A 16,709-nucleotide genomic window follows, 5' to 3' on the forward strand; every position below is an offset into this window, starting at 1 on the left:
TCTTCTTATAATAATCATATTATAATAATAATCCTAATAATATGTGGTAGAAGGCTATCTCTGGACCCAAAAGGATTTTCTTGGAGTCAGAGGTCTCTCATTCCACAATGGTTCCTTTAAAAAAGAAATACAGTGTGTCAGGGGGCAACACACTGTCCAGTTGTCACTGCTGATCTGGAGGACTCTGTTCCCAAGCAAACAACAAACAGAGTTAAAACCTGACTAGCTTCTGCAGTGTCATTATGGCAATCAAGACAAGGTTGCCTTTATGGCAACCAGCACAAGTTCTACTGCACATTGAAAACTTGCAGCCGAGCCCCCACCAGGCTTGGGAAGTGGGGAAATAAGCTCGCCTCCTCCTCAAAAAGTCTTAAATGATTTAGCAGATTCAAAGTGAAAATCATGTGAAGGACGTTTCCCGGCTTCCCTCGGCACTGCTCCCTTCCCATTATGAGTAGGAACTGAAAAAGCAACATACTTTGGATATTTTCCCTTTGGATACTCTGAAAGCAGGCAGTTCGGATCCAAGAATTCTAAGGGCAAACAGCACAATTCCAGGGTGAATTGGGAAGGGGAACTCCAGGGTGGCTTCCTCTCAAAAACCATCCTCTCCAAGGCTCGTCTTGGAGAGGCCCTTGAGCCACTTCAAGAGGAAACACAACAGAACCAACCCCACTGCAGCACAGAGCAGAGCAGACGACAGAGTGGTCTCCAACTCTCTAACACCATCCTAGCAATTTCTTCAGGGACAGGACAACAGATTCAGTTTGTGAGTTTCTAATCCTCACTAGCAGAGGGATAAGATCATACAAACGAAAACTCTTTGTGCCTTCTGACAGCCTGTCACTAACTCGCCAAGATTGTTATGCTCTTTGTGGGCAGGGAATGTGTCTACTAACTCTATTGCTGTATTGTACCCTCCCAAGTGATTAGTACAGTGCTCTGCACTCAGTAAGCACTCAATAAATATGATTGATTGATTATTTATCAAAGCATTATCAGTAAACCAGGAGGAAACTGGGGGAGGGGGTACAGTGGAAATCTCATTAGTAATAACTGTGGTATTAAGGACTTACTATGAGGGGTAGGTGTAATACAATCGGATTAGACAGTCCTTATCCCACATAAGGATCACAGACTAGGGAGGAAGGAAAGTGTATTAAATTACCATTTTGTAGATAGGGAAACTAAAGCCCAGAGAAGTTAAGTGACTTGCATAAGGGCATACAGCAGGCAAGTGGTTCCTGCTTTTGCTTATTCACAGTGAACTCTCAATGACCATTTTTGCGGTTCACAAGGCAAAGTTCTCTTTAGTGGCAGAGATTCCTTGCTGGAAGACACCACAAACCACAAAACTAGTGTCCAGAGTGGTCGCTGAAACTAGTCAGGTGGAATCAAGTTACACCAGAGCTGTGGCAAGTTTACGCACCCAAAGAAGCCAGGACCCAGCAGGGTGGAGGTCTGTACCCAGCATTTAGGAAGACTACAGGGGGAGATGGGAACTCAACCCGATTTCTTCTGGAGAGTTATATTTCTTGCTATTTATATTTAGTGGGTTGGCAGGTTCTATGAGTGGCCAGGTGTGTCTTCAGTGCTACGCAACCCTAGTGGGAGCTCAAGGCTGGGTCAGAGACTCGCTAAACTATGTGCATCAATGATCCTGCAGTCTAAACACTCCATGAGTCCATTCCACATGCTGCAGAGAAGCAATGTGGTGTAGTAGTTAGACCAGGGGCCTAGGAGTCAGAAGGACCTGGGTTCTAATCCTGGTTTCGCTGCTTGTCTCCTGGGTGACCTTGGGCTTCACTTCTCTGGGCCTCAGTTACCTCATCTGTAAAATGGAGATGAAGACTGTGAGCCCTACTTGAGACAGGGACTGGCCTCAGTTACCTCATCTGTAAAATGGAGATGAGGACTGTGAGCCCTACATGAGACAGGGACTGCGTCCAACCAGAGAAGGTTGTATCTACCCCAGGGCTTGGCATATAGTAAGGGCTTAACAAATACCTTCATCATTATTATTATTCCCCGGAAGGATGACCTGGGTTGACCGAGGTCCCACCATCTACCTCTCACCCCAGAGATTGAGACATGCTCCACCATAAAGCACTTCCAGATGGGCTGCTAAGCCTGTTCCTGGAGGACAGTTCCTTCTCCAGCTGCAGCCGGAATATAGAACCTGTGAAAAACGGCAGTAATTACCACAGAAATAAACTGGCTACAGCCAAGGGAAGGGCTGGGCCTTAGTTTTGCCATCGCTGTGTAAGTCTTAGGTAAAACGTACACTAAATCCTCACGTAAACAGGAGGTTTACTGCACCCTCCCATACCCCCTTGCTTTTGAGAAAAGAGGAAGCATTAACACCAAGATAAAAAAATAAACTTAGTCATAACTTCATGAGACATCACAAAGGTTACTGAACACAAATGCTTAGTCACAACTTTAATTGGATGAAATGGCTTTTTTATAATTTACCATCACAGCTATTCTGTTTTAGAAATTGAGTTTCAAGCAAAACTCAGTGTCCCCCTCAAAAAAGAAAATTAATTTCCTTCTGATGTGGTTACATACCCCACCTGGGCCAGATGTGAAATTGGACATTTGCTGGAGAAAGGTCATACTTCACGGATGACACCCTCTGGCTCTGGACAACATACTCTTGGGGCAGGCAGGGTGACCTGCCAATAAACATTCTCTGTTGCAGCTAAATCAGACATGGAAACAGCATGGCCTGGTGAAAAAAGCACAGGCCTAGGAGTCAGAGGACCCAAGTTCTAATCCCAGCTCTGCCACGCAAGTCACTTAACTTCTCTATGCCTCAGTTTCTTCAACTATATAATGGGAATTCAGTACTTGTTCTCCCTCCTACTTAGACTGTGAACCCCATGTGGGACAGGGACTGTTCCTGACCTGATTACGAGTATGTAAGGGAGAAGCCGGACAGGTGGACATGAGTTCAAATGAAAGCAGCCACCTAGATTTGGGCCCAGGGGTGGGCGTGACCTACAATCATAGTGAAGGCCATACCCTCTGGACCCTCACAGTGAATTGGGCTTGGACCATTTCCTGGAGCAAGCAGGGAGGAATTAGCACCCTTTGTGGAACAACCCCCCTACATTAAATCAGCATCTCCTGATGCTAGGAATCCAGCGAATCCTGGACAGCAAGGGCAGAATCCAGTACCCTAGTCCCTGGTCCCTTCCTGCCTAAGGGGGCAGAGGATCCCCAGGGTTGGAGTGCATATTGGCCCTAATATGGATAGGATAGGATAGTGCCACAGAGGAACAAACCTGAAGCTAGTTAACAGCGACTGGCCTCTGTACCTCTTAGAAGCCAAGCCTGGGAAAGACTCAGGGCAACTTTCTCACTGTGCTTCGTTCTCTCCTGTCTCAACCCCTGGCCGCGTCCTGCCTCTGGCCTGGAATGCCCTCCCTCCTCAAATCCAACAATTACTCTCCCCTCCTTTCAAAGCTTTATTGAAGGCCCATCACCTCCAAGAGGCCTTCCCAGATTAAGCCCCACTTTCCCTCATCTCCCACTTCCTTCTGCGTCACCCTGACTTGCTCCCTTGGGTACACCCCAGCCCCCCACAGCACTTATATATCTATTTTATTTATTTGTATTGATGTCTCTCTCTCTCTCCCCCTCTAGATTGAGAGATAGTTATGGGCCGGGAATGTCACCGTTTATTGTTGTATTGTACATTCTCAAGAACTTAGAACAGTGATCTGCACACAGTAAGCACCTAATAAATACAACTGAATGTCTGAATCTAAGACAATCTGGTCTGCTGCCAGGAAGGACAAGCTCCGACCCTCATGGCCAGCTGGTACTAGGAGAGTGAATTTGGGACGAGTGGTCATATGGCAGGAACTAAGGAAGCGGGACTTCCCTAAAGGGGAGCTGGATGGGTTGTTCACTGATATACTGAGGCTGCTGACCCGTTGGGGGCAGACCAACAGCTCTGCCCGTCACAGAGCAGGGAGGTTAGAAGGGGGATCCTGCGGGCTCGACAAACATTAAGTGGCTGTGGCCCTCTCATGGTCCAGGTGCTCCTGGCATATTGAGACTGTGAGCCCCACATGGGACAGGGACTGTGTTCAACCAGATTTCCTTGTATCCACCCCAGCGCTTAGAACAGTGCCTGGCACATAGTAAGCACTTAACAAATACTACAATTATTTTATGACCGTCCTGGGAAACGACCATCAGGAACTTTCTTTCCTGGTATATACCAGGGCTCTTCTGGGATTTTAATGTATGTTTAAACCAGCACTAACCAAGTTAACTAGTTTTAAATTGTAAGCACCAAACCAGCTTCACATGAGAGATCAGTGTCTGATACTGTTTGTACCTGATACTTATGGTCTGTGATGAAGAAGAGTTCCTAATGACCTGAGAACATATCCATTCTGTTCTAAAAGTATAGAAAGGATTATGTGAATATATTGGGATTAAGGCCCACCTCATGTGGAAAGAGTTGAGATTTGCAGTGGATGCCTACCGAGAGATTGGGTGGAGCAGAAATGAGGAAAGGTTGTTAAAATGCGGAAAAAAAAGTGTCAAAGGCCCAAAGGGTTACCTTTTATACTTAAAGAGATAATGGGGAAGTGAATAAAGATGAGAGGGACTCCCTATGTCTCAGGAAGGAATGAGAATGCTGAAGAAGGATTTAGGCATTTGTCCTGGGAGGCAGAAAGTGACACCTCATTTGTTAGAGGAGATTGGTTGTATCCTGTGCCTGTGAAAATGCATGTAGAATGAGTTATATTAGAATGAACTGGCCACTGTTGTGCAAATGTAAATTGTGCATTGTGAAGAGAAATTCCTAGCTGAATTTGGGTAGCTCCAAACGTGGACAGTCATCTTATTAAGTGCCGTCAAGTTGTTTCCAATTCATAGCAATTCCATGGATATAGTTTCTCCAGAATGTCCCGTCCTCTGCCATAATCTGCAACCTTTCCAATGGTTCTTTCGTTATCGTTCTTACGGTCTCCATCCAAGTGCTGGTCTGCCTCTTTCTCTTTTTCCTGGACTTTTCAGAGCATTAGTGTCTTCTCCAGAAAATTAGTCCTCCTGATTATGTGTCCAAAATATGCTAATCTAAGTCGAGTTTCTGGCCTTCCAAAGACCACTTTGGCTTAAATTTGCTCTAAAATCAATTTGTTTGGCATATTGGTCTACTATTTTTATTCCTTTTCCCTTCTCTCAGTTTCTTAAAGTCACCCATTTAGGTGCAGGAAATCTGCAACTAAGGCATTGGGGTAGGAAAACTAACCAACTTCTCCTCAGGGTCTATTAAGAATAAGAAAACCCTGGTGGGCTTGAGCTATCACCTTAGAAGATCCAAAAGGAATTTGTTTGAGAAAATGCACCACCCTTAAGCAAAAGGTTGCCTCCTTTAATCAAAAGACACTTCCCTCAAATAGTTAAGTGTGAAACTGTAAAGGAGAAAATTAGGAGAGAATTTGCAATTGCTCTTTCAGGCTAGAAATGCCTCTAGGGGTGGCAATTAAATCACTATTTCTGAAATTCTACTGCATTATAATTTGCTAAATTAGTAAAATAGGTATATAAGCAAGTCAAATACAAACTACATGGTAAGCTACATGCCTAGTAGAAAAAGCCCAGGCCTGGGAGTCAGAGGACCTGAGTTCTATTCTCAACTCCACCATTTGTCTGCTGTGTGACCTTGGGCAAGTCATTTGATTTATCTATGCCTCCGTTACCTCATTTGTGAAATGTGGATTAAGACTGTGGGCCCCATGTGAGACAGGGACTGTGTCCAACTCAACTTGCTTGTATTCACCCTAGCACTTAGTACAATGCCTGGCACATAGTAAGTGCTTAATACCAGAATTATTATTATTAGTAGTAAAAGGTATCTAGAACAGTGCTTGACAAATAGTAAATGCTTCATAAGTATAATGATAATAATGGTGATACTTGTTATGCGCTTACTATGTGTCAAGCACTGTTAAGTACAATAATAATAACGATAACAATAATGTTAATGATACAGGGTTGGGGGGAATGGGAAAGAGGGAGAAGAGGACAAATGAGGAGCTGACCTTGCTTATCAAATCCAGAAATGATCATAGCCATTCTGCGGAAGACTGAAACCCAAAAGGCATAGTTTGCATATACACATCAACAGGCTAATAGGCAAACACCCACAACTCCCCAACCCCCTCCACCATCACCTTTCACAGGAAATACAATGCCACTTTTTCCACTAGTTTCCTATATTTTAATCTCTAAAAATATAAAAGCCTCATCTGACTCCTTTCTGTAATTTCCAATTTTATTCTTATGTGGAAAAAAGAAATTTGTACTCAGATCCACATGTGCAAGAAATTGATTTCTTCAGCTACATGAAGAAGCCCAGTGAATAGTACGTTGCAACAAGAAGTCTTGTTTCTTTCAAAAGCTGCCTCTAGAAAGCAACCATCATTTCACATCCTGCCTGCTGGATGGCAACATACTATAATATTCTGACGTGAATGAGGTAAAGGTTGAGGGTGTGTGGATAGAATGGTTAATGAGAAACCCATATGTTTTCAGATATTTTTTTTTTTGAGTAGGGACCTGAATCTTTACCAAGTATAAGCCAACCTGCTGTAGGAATGGAAAGCTGTATTAGCTTGCTGGCCACCAGATTCAGGAAGAATGAGAAAAGATAGCGCCAGACAGCCTAATTGCTAAAGCTTTAGGGTAAATGGAAGACTGCAAGTTTGCAAAAGGTAACATGGGAGGGAGCTTGGCCTAGTGGAAAGAGCTTGGGACTAGGACTCAGGACTTCTGGGTTCAAGCCAGAGGATGAAGTACACATGTGATTCCCATAGATTATGATCTGATATATGATATATGATTATGCTATGATATATGAAGTGTTCAGATCATAGTAAGGAATTTAAAATGCTAGCATTATAATTATTATCATTTGAGCCTTTTTAAAAATTTGTCTGCAGAAACAAGTCATCTTGTTGGGGGCTGGGGGTGAGACGTAAAATTTAATGCATAATTACCTTCCAAAATATATTTTTCCTTATCTTAGTTTTGTCTCATAACATTCTTGTGAGGGGGGGGAGAGGTATTACTAGCTCCATTTACAAATGAGGAAACAGGCACAGAAAGGTAAAGAAATTTACCCAAAGTCACACAACAGGCCAGGGCCAGGGCCTGAACTGTGGCTAGAACCCATGACTTCTGACTCCCAAATCCATGCTCTTTCCACTATTTCCACACCCAGAGTACTTACCCTTTCAAAGGCCCTTCTCTCTAAGGCAGTGGAAGAGGCACACACACGTGTGTTTTCGCTCTCTCTCTCATTTGTGTACCAGACACTGTTCTAAGCACTGGGATAGTTGGAGTAATCGGGTTGGACACAGTCCATGTCCTACATGGAACTCAAATTTTCAACCCCCATTTTATAGATGAGGGAACTGAGGCACAAAAAAGCAAAGTGATTTGCCCAAGTCTCACAGCAGACAAATAGTAGGGCCAGAATTAGAACCCGAGAATGTTCTGGCTCTAGATAATACCCAGAGAACACCCAACAATACCCGGGCAATACCCAAAAGCTGTGACGTCCAAGCAAACAAGGAGGCGTGGAAAAAAGGGTCCCATAACTAGTGGCACTAAGCTAAAACACTACTTCCCCACTTGTGGGCAGGGAGTGTTTCTACCATTCATTCATTCATTCAATAGTATTTATTGAGCGCTTACTAAGTGCAGAGCACTGTACTAAGCACTCTGTTACACTGTACTATCCCAAAAGTTTAGTACTGTCCCAAAATTTTTGTACAGTGATCTGCCCACAGTAAGTGCTCAATAAATTCTATTAACCATGATGATGATGAAGGGGATCCTATAACTTTATATCTGGTCCAGCACAATATCTGAGTGCTTAATACCATAATAAAAATTATCAATAAAGTTTTACAGAGCCTACATAAAGATAAGGAATTCCCTACCACTACTAAGAATTTTTTTTTTTAAGGGAAGAATCTGAAGATCTTGTTTGCTATGACAAATACAGCAGAGTGGCAAACAAATCATAAGACTGTCATACTGGCAAATAATAATGATGGTATATTAAGAGCTTACTATATGCCAGGCATTGTACTAAGCGCTGGGGTGGATACGAGCAAATCGGGTTGGACACAATCCCTGTCCCACGCAGGGCTCATATTCTCAATCCCCATTTTACAGATGAGGGAACTGAGGCACAGAAGTGAAATGACTTACCCAAGGTCACATAGCTGACATCTGGCCAAGCAGTATTAGAACCATTAACCTGCTGATCTCAGGCCTGTGCTCTATCCACTATGCCAAGCTGCAAAAAATCCAAGTCTGTGATGTAGATTGAGAATGAAGAGATCAGTGGAGAGCAATCCCATCAACTAAAGAGCATCCCACACGTGCACCACTGCACCCAAATGCAGCTTAACATATCATCATTATTATTTTCAGGGATGCCAGTCTTATGATTGGTTTGTCACTCTGATGTCTTTGTCATAGCAAACAAGATCCTCAGATTCCTCCCTTAAAAAAAAAATTTCTTAGTAGTGGTGGGGATTCCCCTATATTTATGTAGGCTCGGTAAAACTTAATAATTTTTATTATGGCTATGTACTCAGATGTTAAAACTGTGCTTTACAGGTACAGGTTAATTAGGTCCAACACAATCCCTGTCCCACGTGGAATCCCTGTCCTGTGTGGGGGTTCACAGTTTAACTAGAGAATCTTGGTGACCTCAACTGCACTTCCAGGGGGAAAAACTGGAGCTTAGTCAGCTCCCTGAAAGGCAAAATTCTACCACCGTTGGCTTGACCAGAATCCTGGACCATCAGATAAACCAGGTGGTCGCCACAGAAACTACCCTTCTGGCCTAGACCAGGTCTTCAATAAGGAAATACAATAGCTTGGGGGTCCTTCTGCACCAATCCAAATGATCTGATCATCAGAAAAATAAACTCTGCTAAAAGCAGAGGCCTAACAAACTAACAAAGAATTAACTTTGTTCTTCCAATAAATATTCAATCCTCAGACCCTTCTCACCCTTGCTAACAAATCTCTCTCTCTCTTTGCCTACTTAGGCAAGAGGGCTGAACGAGGCAATTCCATTCCAGAAAGGAATTACTGAAGTTGAAGGAGAGCAACAGGAAGCTGGGAACAATGAGAGAAACCATCAGTAGGGGTTTAAGGAAACGGGAAAGATTTAGGATCCGATTGCCAGATCAATCCAACCATGGGGAAATGTGGTTCTTTTCTTTTATACATCCTCCCCGTCACTCCCCACCTCCAGTCAACAGGCAGACCACCTCATCTGCCAGCAGCACCGAGGCATGTAAAATCCTGCTGCTGGAATGTCATTCATCCATTCAAGTGTATACAGCAAAACTAATGGAGCTCTGTTAGTTAACTCAGGTCAAAGCAATTAAATCATTACACTGAGGTGGAATGTTAGCAGAAAACGATTGTATTCATCCCAGTGAAGATAAGGGTATTTAGGTCCATTGAATGGCTGTCAGTCAAGTTCTTTAAATTTTAAGGAGGAGAGAGTTATTGATAGTGGGGTTGACCAGAGGCAACAGTTTCATTTGGCTGGAAAAAAAACCAACCACCAAAACTACTTTTCCCAGGTAGGGGGCCACAGAATCTGTAAGCAGCCATCAGTAGTGCCAAGTGAATTATAGGTATAGAGTAATGGGGTTTCACCCCCAAGGAATTCTTCCTTATTATTACTATGGCACTTAAGCACTTATTATAGACTAAACATTATTCTAAGCACTGGGGTAGATACAAGTTAATAAGGCTGGACAGAGTTCCTGTCACATGGGGCTCACAGTCTTAATCCCCATTTTACAGGTGAGATAACTGAGGCCCAGAAAAGTGGAGTGACTTGCCCAAGGTCAAACAGCAGACATGTGGCAGAACTGGGATTAGAACCTAGGTCTTTCTAAGTCCCAGGCCTGAGCTCTATCCACTAAGCATACTGCTTTTACACCACTCTCTCCTCTTCTTCCTCTCCACCCCTCTCCCCAAAATGGTCCGAATTGCCTTTATCATACACTTTATAGGTATTATTCAGGTTTTTTTTCTTTCCTTATAGGCCAGTGAAGACTAACTCCCTAAGGCAGCCCAGAAAGGAGAGTCAGGCTAGTAGCCCGGTGAAAGACTGCCTTGATTCGACCCACCCTGAGGAAGCACTGCTAACAGACAAGAGCTGTTTCTCAAATCAGCCAAGCACGAGATGCTGGCCAAGAGGATATGGGCCATCTGCCAGGAAGGAAAGAGGCCAATATTTTATGTAAAACTGAATTAATAAATGTGGAGGAGGGGGGTGGGGAGAGATGGGAGCAATGGATTAATAAAATCACTGTAGCACTAGTTGTTTGGTTTTCAGCTGAGGGTAAGGGAGAGGCTCACCCAAGAGAGCTTAGTATCTCCATTTCTATCATTTCTGTTATATTGTACTTCTCCCAAGCACTTAGTACAGTGCTCTACACACAGTAAGCACTCAATTACCAGACTACTTGATTCCAGTGCTTAACACAATGTTTACCCCATAGTAAGCACTTAGTAAACACACAATAACATAACCCATGACTCCTTTTAAACCACGACAGAGGTGGAGGCAAGGGGAAGCGCTTAGTATGGCACTGTACTCACAGTACAGTAAGCTCTCAATAAATACAATTGAATGAATGAATGAATGGGGAAGAGGCAGCACTACTCACCCCTCTAGACTGTAAGTTCGCTGGAGTTAGGGATCTTGTCTATTAACTCCGTTGTACTTTCCCAAGCACTTGGTACAGTGCTCTGTACACACTGAGGGTTCAATACAATTGATTGGACTCCAGGGCTTAGCACAGTGCTCACCACACAGTAAGCACTTAAGTACCATGACAATGTAACTAACCCATGATTCCTTTTAAACCACCATGGAGGGTTGAGGAGGGGGAAGTGGCAGCACTAGTCATCCCTCTAGGGTGGGGAGGGAATGTGTCTATCAACTCTTTTGTGCTCTCTCAGGTGCTCTATAGAGCACTCTGCACACAGTAAAGCACTCTGTAAATACCAACTGATGATGATAGTCACCTGGAAATACAGTCACGTGGTCTGTTAGGAAGCCTAACAATGCATCTTTTTGCTGATTCATTCATTTTTTCAAGAGGTTTGGAAGGAGTGGGGTGTGTGGGCGGAGGATGAGGCAAGGGCTGGAATAAAGGGAAGAGCTGGAAGTGTCCCAGTGAATTGCTGTGGGCAGGGAATGGGTCTACCAACTCTGTTGAACTCTCCCAAGCGCTTAGTGCAGTGCTCTGCACCCAGTCAGCACTCAATAAATAAGATACGGCTGAATCTCTTGATGACATATTCAACGGAGTTTAAGAGGCCTCTCGCATAGTCTGTGAAAAGTTTCCTCATTGTGAGCCCTTCCCCCTTCCACCTCCTACAACATAGACTATTTATAGCAGGGAGAAGGCAGTGAGTTGTTGAAGGCAACCTTCCCCATTCAGAGAGAGGACAGCTACATTCACCACATGGAGCTGCTGAACCCGATAAGGTTAACCAAAAGCCAACATGAATAAGTAATTATCAGAGAGGCTTTCAGCACACCAGTCTTCAAGAGACAAAAATCCTCTCCTTCCAGGCCACTGCTCAGGCACCATTTAGACCAGGAGAAACTGTGGGACACATGACATTCAGAAATCTCTTCCCATTCAGTGTTGGATTCCAAGAGGCTAAAGGTGGCCATTCACACTTATTTACTTATCATTAGCATCCACCCAGATGGTTCTTCCTCCTCTTCCTCCACCCCCTGCCCATTCTACCTGCTTTTGTATGCAATCAACAACAAGGAGGGTAAGCTGGAGACACACACCATATTAGTCCCCTCCTTTCAGAAAAATAAAGATAAAAAACTCACTTTATCCAGGCAGGCATCAGTGCACAGAAAGAACGCCAGCAGCATTGCAAACACATTGAGAAGTTGAGATAGGAGCACAAGCATCCAGTAGATATCTCCTCCTCGTCACCCCTCCCCAAGAAGCAAAGGAGAGCAATTCATTCCAGAAAGATCTAGGAAGTTCCAGTAAGATCTAGGAAGTTCCAGTAAGCTTTGTTCCTTCCAAGCAACTTCCAGAGTAACACTAAGAACCTTGACATTATAGCATTTTTTGTGTGGTTCTCAAGGCATTTCACATCATCCCATTTCTCTTTTTACAATTCCTTTGAGGAAGGTTCAGGCTCAAAGGGGTTGAGGTCTTGCCCAAGGTCTCTCAACTGAACCAGAAAGCCAAGCCTTTGGAGTAAGGGAAGTGATCTCCCCATAGTTCATGCTGCCTCACACAGCTAGTGACTTCCTGAAGGCTCACAACCTTCGGGCTTATCAGCCCCCAGAATCGGTTTCCTTCCACGGGACCCAGAAGCCAAAGCAGAGGGCTAAGACTCTGCTTCAGTTTATTCCTGGCTCAAATACGGATTGATTGTGCAAACTGACCCTGCCCAAGTGACTTCAACTCGATTGTTCATTGCAAAAATCTGCAAACTTACTGGTTGGGAAAGTCACATGGACAACAGTGAGGAACGTCAAAGCATGTTGCAAATAGGAAGGTTAAAAGAGTTTAAATAAGTGACTATCATAGCTTCATTACAGCTCAAGGAGGAAGAACATCAAGAACCAAAGAATGTTTAAACCAGAAATGAAAGAAACTAGAGAATACATCTATCAAGATAATCCCTTACTCAGGGCCCACACACAATTTCTTTAGAAGCTTTAGCCCATGCTTCTCTCAGGGTCACACCTGGAGAGTTTCCAGTACTTTAGCAATCTCGACTATGGGATGGAGAGTCAAGCAGAGGCATACCCATTCCATTCCTAGCTTGGGCAGTGGCTAGCGAGTGGAAGGCGATTTGCTACAAGTCAAAACTCACCTGTGTTGGGCAGCAGTAGCATGGGATAGAGTCGAGGGTGAAGACTCAAGTTGACTGTGCAGAAGGAGGCAATGGTAAACCGCTTCTGCATTTTTACCAAGAAATCTCTATGGATCCACTACCACTGTGATTGAAGACAGAGGTGGGGAGTTCTGGGAGAGAAGTGTCCATGTGTCGCTAAGGGTCAGAGACGACTCGATGGCATAAGACAAGCCCATGCTTACGAGGTTCTCTCAGTCGTCATTCCCCACTATGACTCACTCACACACACACACGTAATGTCTGCACCCAAAGTGTAGAATGAACCAGAACTCTTTAGACTGATTTTTAACCAATGACAGTATATTAACCTAAAACACCACTAAATTTTTTAATAAAGTGTTTCCAATCCCTAACTATAATCCAGACCCACAAGAAACTTAGTCTTGTAACTATCCCATTGCTCTGCTTCATGGTGGTAATATTACCACAACTGGTTGGATTAATCTGGTGACAGAGAGAACAGGTAAGAACACTTCTTCCAAAAATATCATAAAGCCTTGGAACTAGCCTCAGCAGCAGCCAAATATTCCTTTCCAAATCCAGATTTACCTGACTAGTCTTCTCCCCTTCCCTCCCTTGTAACCTGAAAGTAGCAGCTATTTACAATGATCTGTCTGACCAGCTAAGGAACATTCAGGATTGCCCTTGTGATCCTGAAACAGAACTAAGCTTTTGCAAATCCTTTGCCAATCAGGGCAAACTGAGGTTCTTGACACATCTGCAGCTCTTTTGATGTCAGTAGCAACCCTCTTTTTAATAATAATAGTTTAGCACTATGTGCTAGGCACCGTTCTAAGCACTGTGGTAGATACAAGGTAATCAGGCTGGACATAGTCGATGTCCCACGTGGGCTTCACAGTCTTAATCCCCATTTTACAGATGAGGTTACTGAGGCCCAGAGAAGTTAAGTGACTTGCCCAAGATCACACATCAGACAAGTGGAGTCAAAATGCGAACCCAGGCAACAGCTGCCAACTGCCACTACAAAGGGCATTCTAGGCCTGGTTCCTCCTTGTTCTCAAACCAGCCCTGCTCCCTTCTCCATCCTTATAAAGTATATTAAGACAAAAAGGACACATACGAAGCGAGACGGGAGAGTGTTGAAAATGGACACTAAGTTTGGCCATCCTTCACCTCAGATCAGTATCAATGTCTTGAAAGTTCTCCTGCACCCCAGGGGACTATCAACCAAGCAGCTGTATCCCCCTCCCTCCCCAGCCCCAGCCAGTCACATGGAGACCAAGCAATCTGGACCACCCCATGTTCCCCTGCTTACAAGTGGTTGACTTTGCAAGGAAAGATCACTTAGAGTGATGAAGAGAGACCTCCACTCCTGAATGTCCCTCTTCTCTTTGTAAGCAATGGAGGAAGCTGCATGTGTGAATCAAGCCAAGCCTTAGCTACTGGTTTCCAATGTTTAGATTTTCTCTCCAACTCCTTAAGGGTGGGTGTCCACCATCTCCTGCACATTCATCAAACACATCTCCACCACAGCCAATGGCTTTCTGCTCTGCCAGTCTCTAGTTTACTTAGGACTGTGTCTTCCAACACATTCCTCTGTGCTCTGAAAATGATTCTGGGCTGTCTCTCTCCTTTCCTGGGCTGGGCAAGTACAGATTCACTTGTGAAGCCCAGCGATTCTTTGTTTGGGCCTTGCCTTTACTGGGTTGGTTTTTTTTTTTTTGTTGTTTTTTAAAAAAAAGTCAAACAAACAGCTTCCTTGTCTTCTGACACCCAACCCCACACACATTCAAACCCTACACCCATGAACAAATGAGTAACAAATCTTGCTATGAAACAATACCAAAGAGCAAGAGTGGCATTTCACACGGGTGAATTATCTTCAATGACTCTGAGAAAGGAACAGATGGCCTGTGCCAGTTTTTGATGTGGGTTCGTGTTTCGGTCACTGTATTCATGTATTTTTAAAGTAAGGCAATAAACATGAGTTCTAAAAAACAAACAAGCAAGCAAACTTCCCAAAGCCTTAAAAGGGATGGCCACAGTACACAACTTTCAAGTTACTTGAGATAGCTTTTCCCTCTTTTCCCTGAGCAGACACCCTAAGGATTAGACATCAGGCAAGGGGAAGAGTCTGGGTTTGGAAGTCAAAAACCTCTGCCCGATTGCAGCTTCATCGCTCAACAGTCCTTGGGCAAAAAATCAATACCTGTTTTATCATCACCTTTATCAGAGAGCATTTGTTAAGCATCTACTGGGTGCTGTGTTAGATTCTGCAAAAAGCTCATCATCGGGGACAGTTTCCAAACTTAGGATCTTTCAGTCACAGTGGCGGGCAAACGGAATGAAAGACAAGGAAGGACAGACAAAAACAACTCGGATAAGAGTCCTTCAAATTCCAGCAAATGAAGGTTCAGAATGAATTTACAGTGTTGTGTTCTAGCCTAGTGTTATTAAATCTAAAAGATGAAGTCAAGCTATGTGGTTAAAAAAAAGTCTCCAGGAGAATTACAATTGTGAGGTTCACTCTTGCCTACCTGTGGGGGTGGAGAAGGAGAAACCACAGGTTACTTACAACTGTGCAGGTATTTCTCATGAACAGTCATAGTAGAAACTTCTCAAACAAAACCAGTAAATAGGCTACGGATCATAAGGTTTCTTCTCAGCAGGTGAAGGGCTTACTGCAAACTGCTGAAATGCAAATTCAATAAAGCTTTTTAGAACATCAGAACTATGACCTGAAGCATAAAAAGAGAGATCAAGAGCAGTTAATGATCCGATTACTACACTCTGGTTTCCTTTGACCTTACTTCATTAGTGGGAACATCCCAAGTGTTCTGTACCGAAATTAAACATCTGCATCAAAGTCACAGGGGGCTGAATTTATGGTAGAGAGCTACCTGTTGAAATGGGGCCAAAATCATCTTGTCTGGCAGAAAGAAAGGAGGATGGTATACTCTCAATCCAGAGGGAATATTTTACTAGCAGTTCTGAAATGACAAGCCCCAGAAAGTCCTCTACAAGTTTGGCAGGAAAGGGAAAAAGAAAAAAATTGCAAGCCCACCGGTTGTCACCATCAAAATCCACTAGGGGCAATTTTCCACAGGAACAATGTAGGCTGCTGGATCCAGATAGGGGCCGGTGGCAAGACCCCTCCCCACCCATCTCAACCCAACTGTTATTGCTTCGTGGGCTAAAGGCCTCAGGGACAGCAGGGAAGATGTTGGTAAAGTAAGAAAGATTTTCTATGCATCTGCTTCATCGCACCTGGATTTGAACCCTTTATTCACCCCATCCTCAGCCCCACAGCCCTTATGTACATATCCAAATTTATTTTTATTAATGTCTGTCTCAGTTTCTTGGAGGCAGGGAATGTGTCTAGCATTTCTGTTACACTGTACTTGTCCAAGCGCTTAGTACAATCCTCTGCACACAGTGCTCAACAAATGATCCATCAACTAAACCTTTTTTTTTTTTTTTTTTGACTTTAAGCAATACTGGGGGAGCTCAAACAGGGAAAAACTTGTCCATTTCACAATGAAGTTGCTCAGAGTGCAGAATGGCAGCAAACTGTAAGAGATGGATTTTGAGAGAGTAATGGGCACATACAGATTTCTACCAACAACATGCACAATGGTCTTCATCATTTCTTTTCTCTCAAAGAGGATTGTGAGGGCAGCATAAGCACCACATCTGAGTTTCTGTCCCTCATCTTCAAAATTGGTCTTAGAAAAAAAACACACAACCTGGACATTCTGGTCATC

At 43.7% G+C, this 16,709-nt stretch overlaps 1 protein-coding gene across 2 annotated transcripts in view; it reads right to left on the bottom strand.

Moving 5' to 3' along the window:
* SPSB1 (splA/ryanodine receptor domain and SOCS box containing 1) overlaps positions 1–16,709 on the bottom strand; it is a 104,157-nt gene that overhangs the window by 84,613 nt on the left and 2,835 nt on the right. The window contains exon 2 of one of the 2 annotated variants that reach the window (XM_029066514.2): positions 15,483–15,636. The exons of the other annotated variant lie outside the window; for it this stretch is intronic. The gene's annotated coding sequence lies outside the window, so the exon portion shown is untranslated. The remainder of the gene's footprint in view (positions 1–15,482; positions 15,637–16,709) is intronic. 2 annotated transcript variants of the gene reach the window in all.

This window comes from Ornithorhynchus anatinus, chromosome 5, assembly GCF_004115215.2.
Source record: "Ornithorhynchus anatinus isolate Pmale09 chromosome 5, mOrnAna1.pri.v4, whole genome shotgun sequence".
In the NCBI taxonomy this organism is placed as follows: domain Eukaryota; kingdom Metazoa; phylum Chordata; class Mammalia; order Monotremata; family Ornithorhynchidae; genus Ornithorhynchus; species Ornithorhynchus anatinus.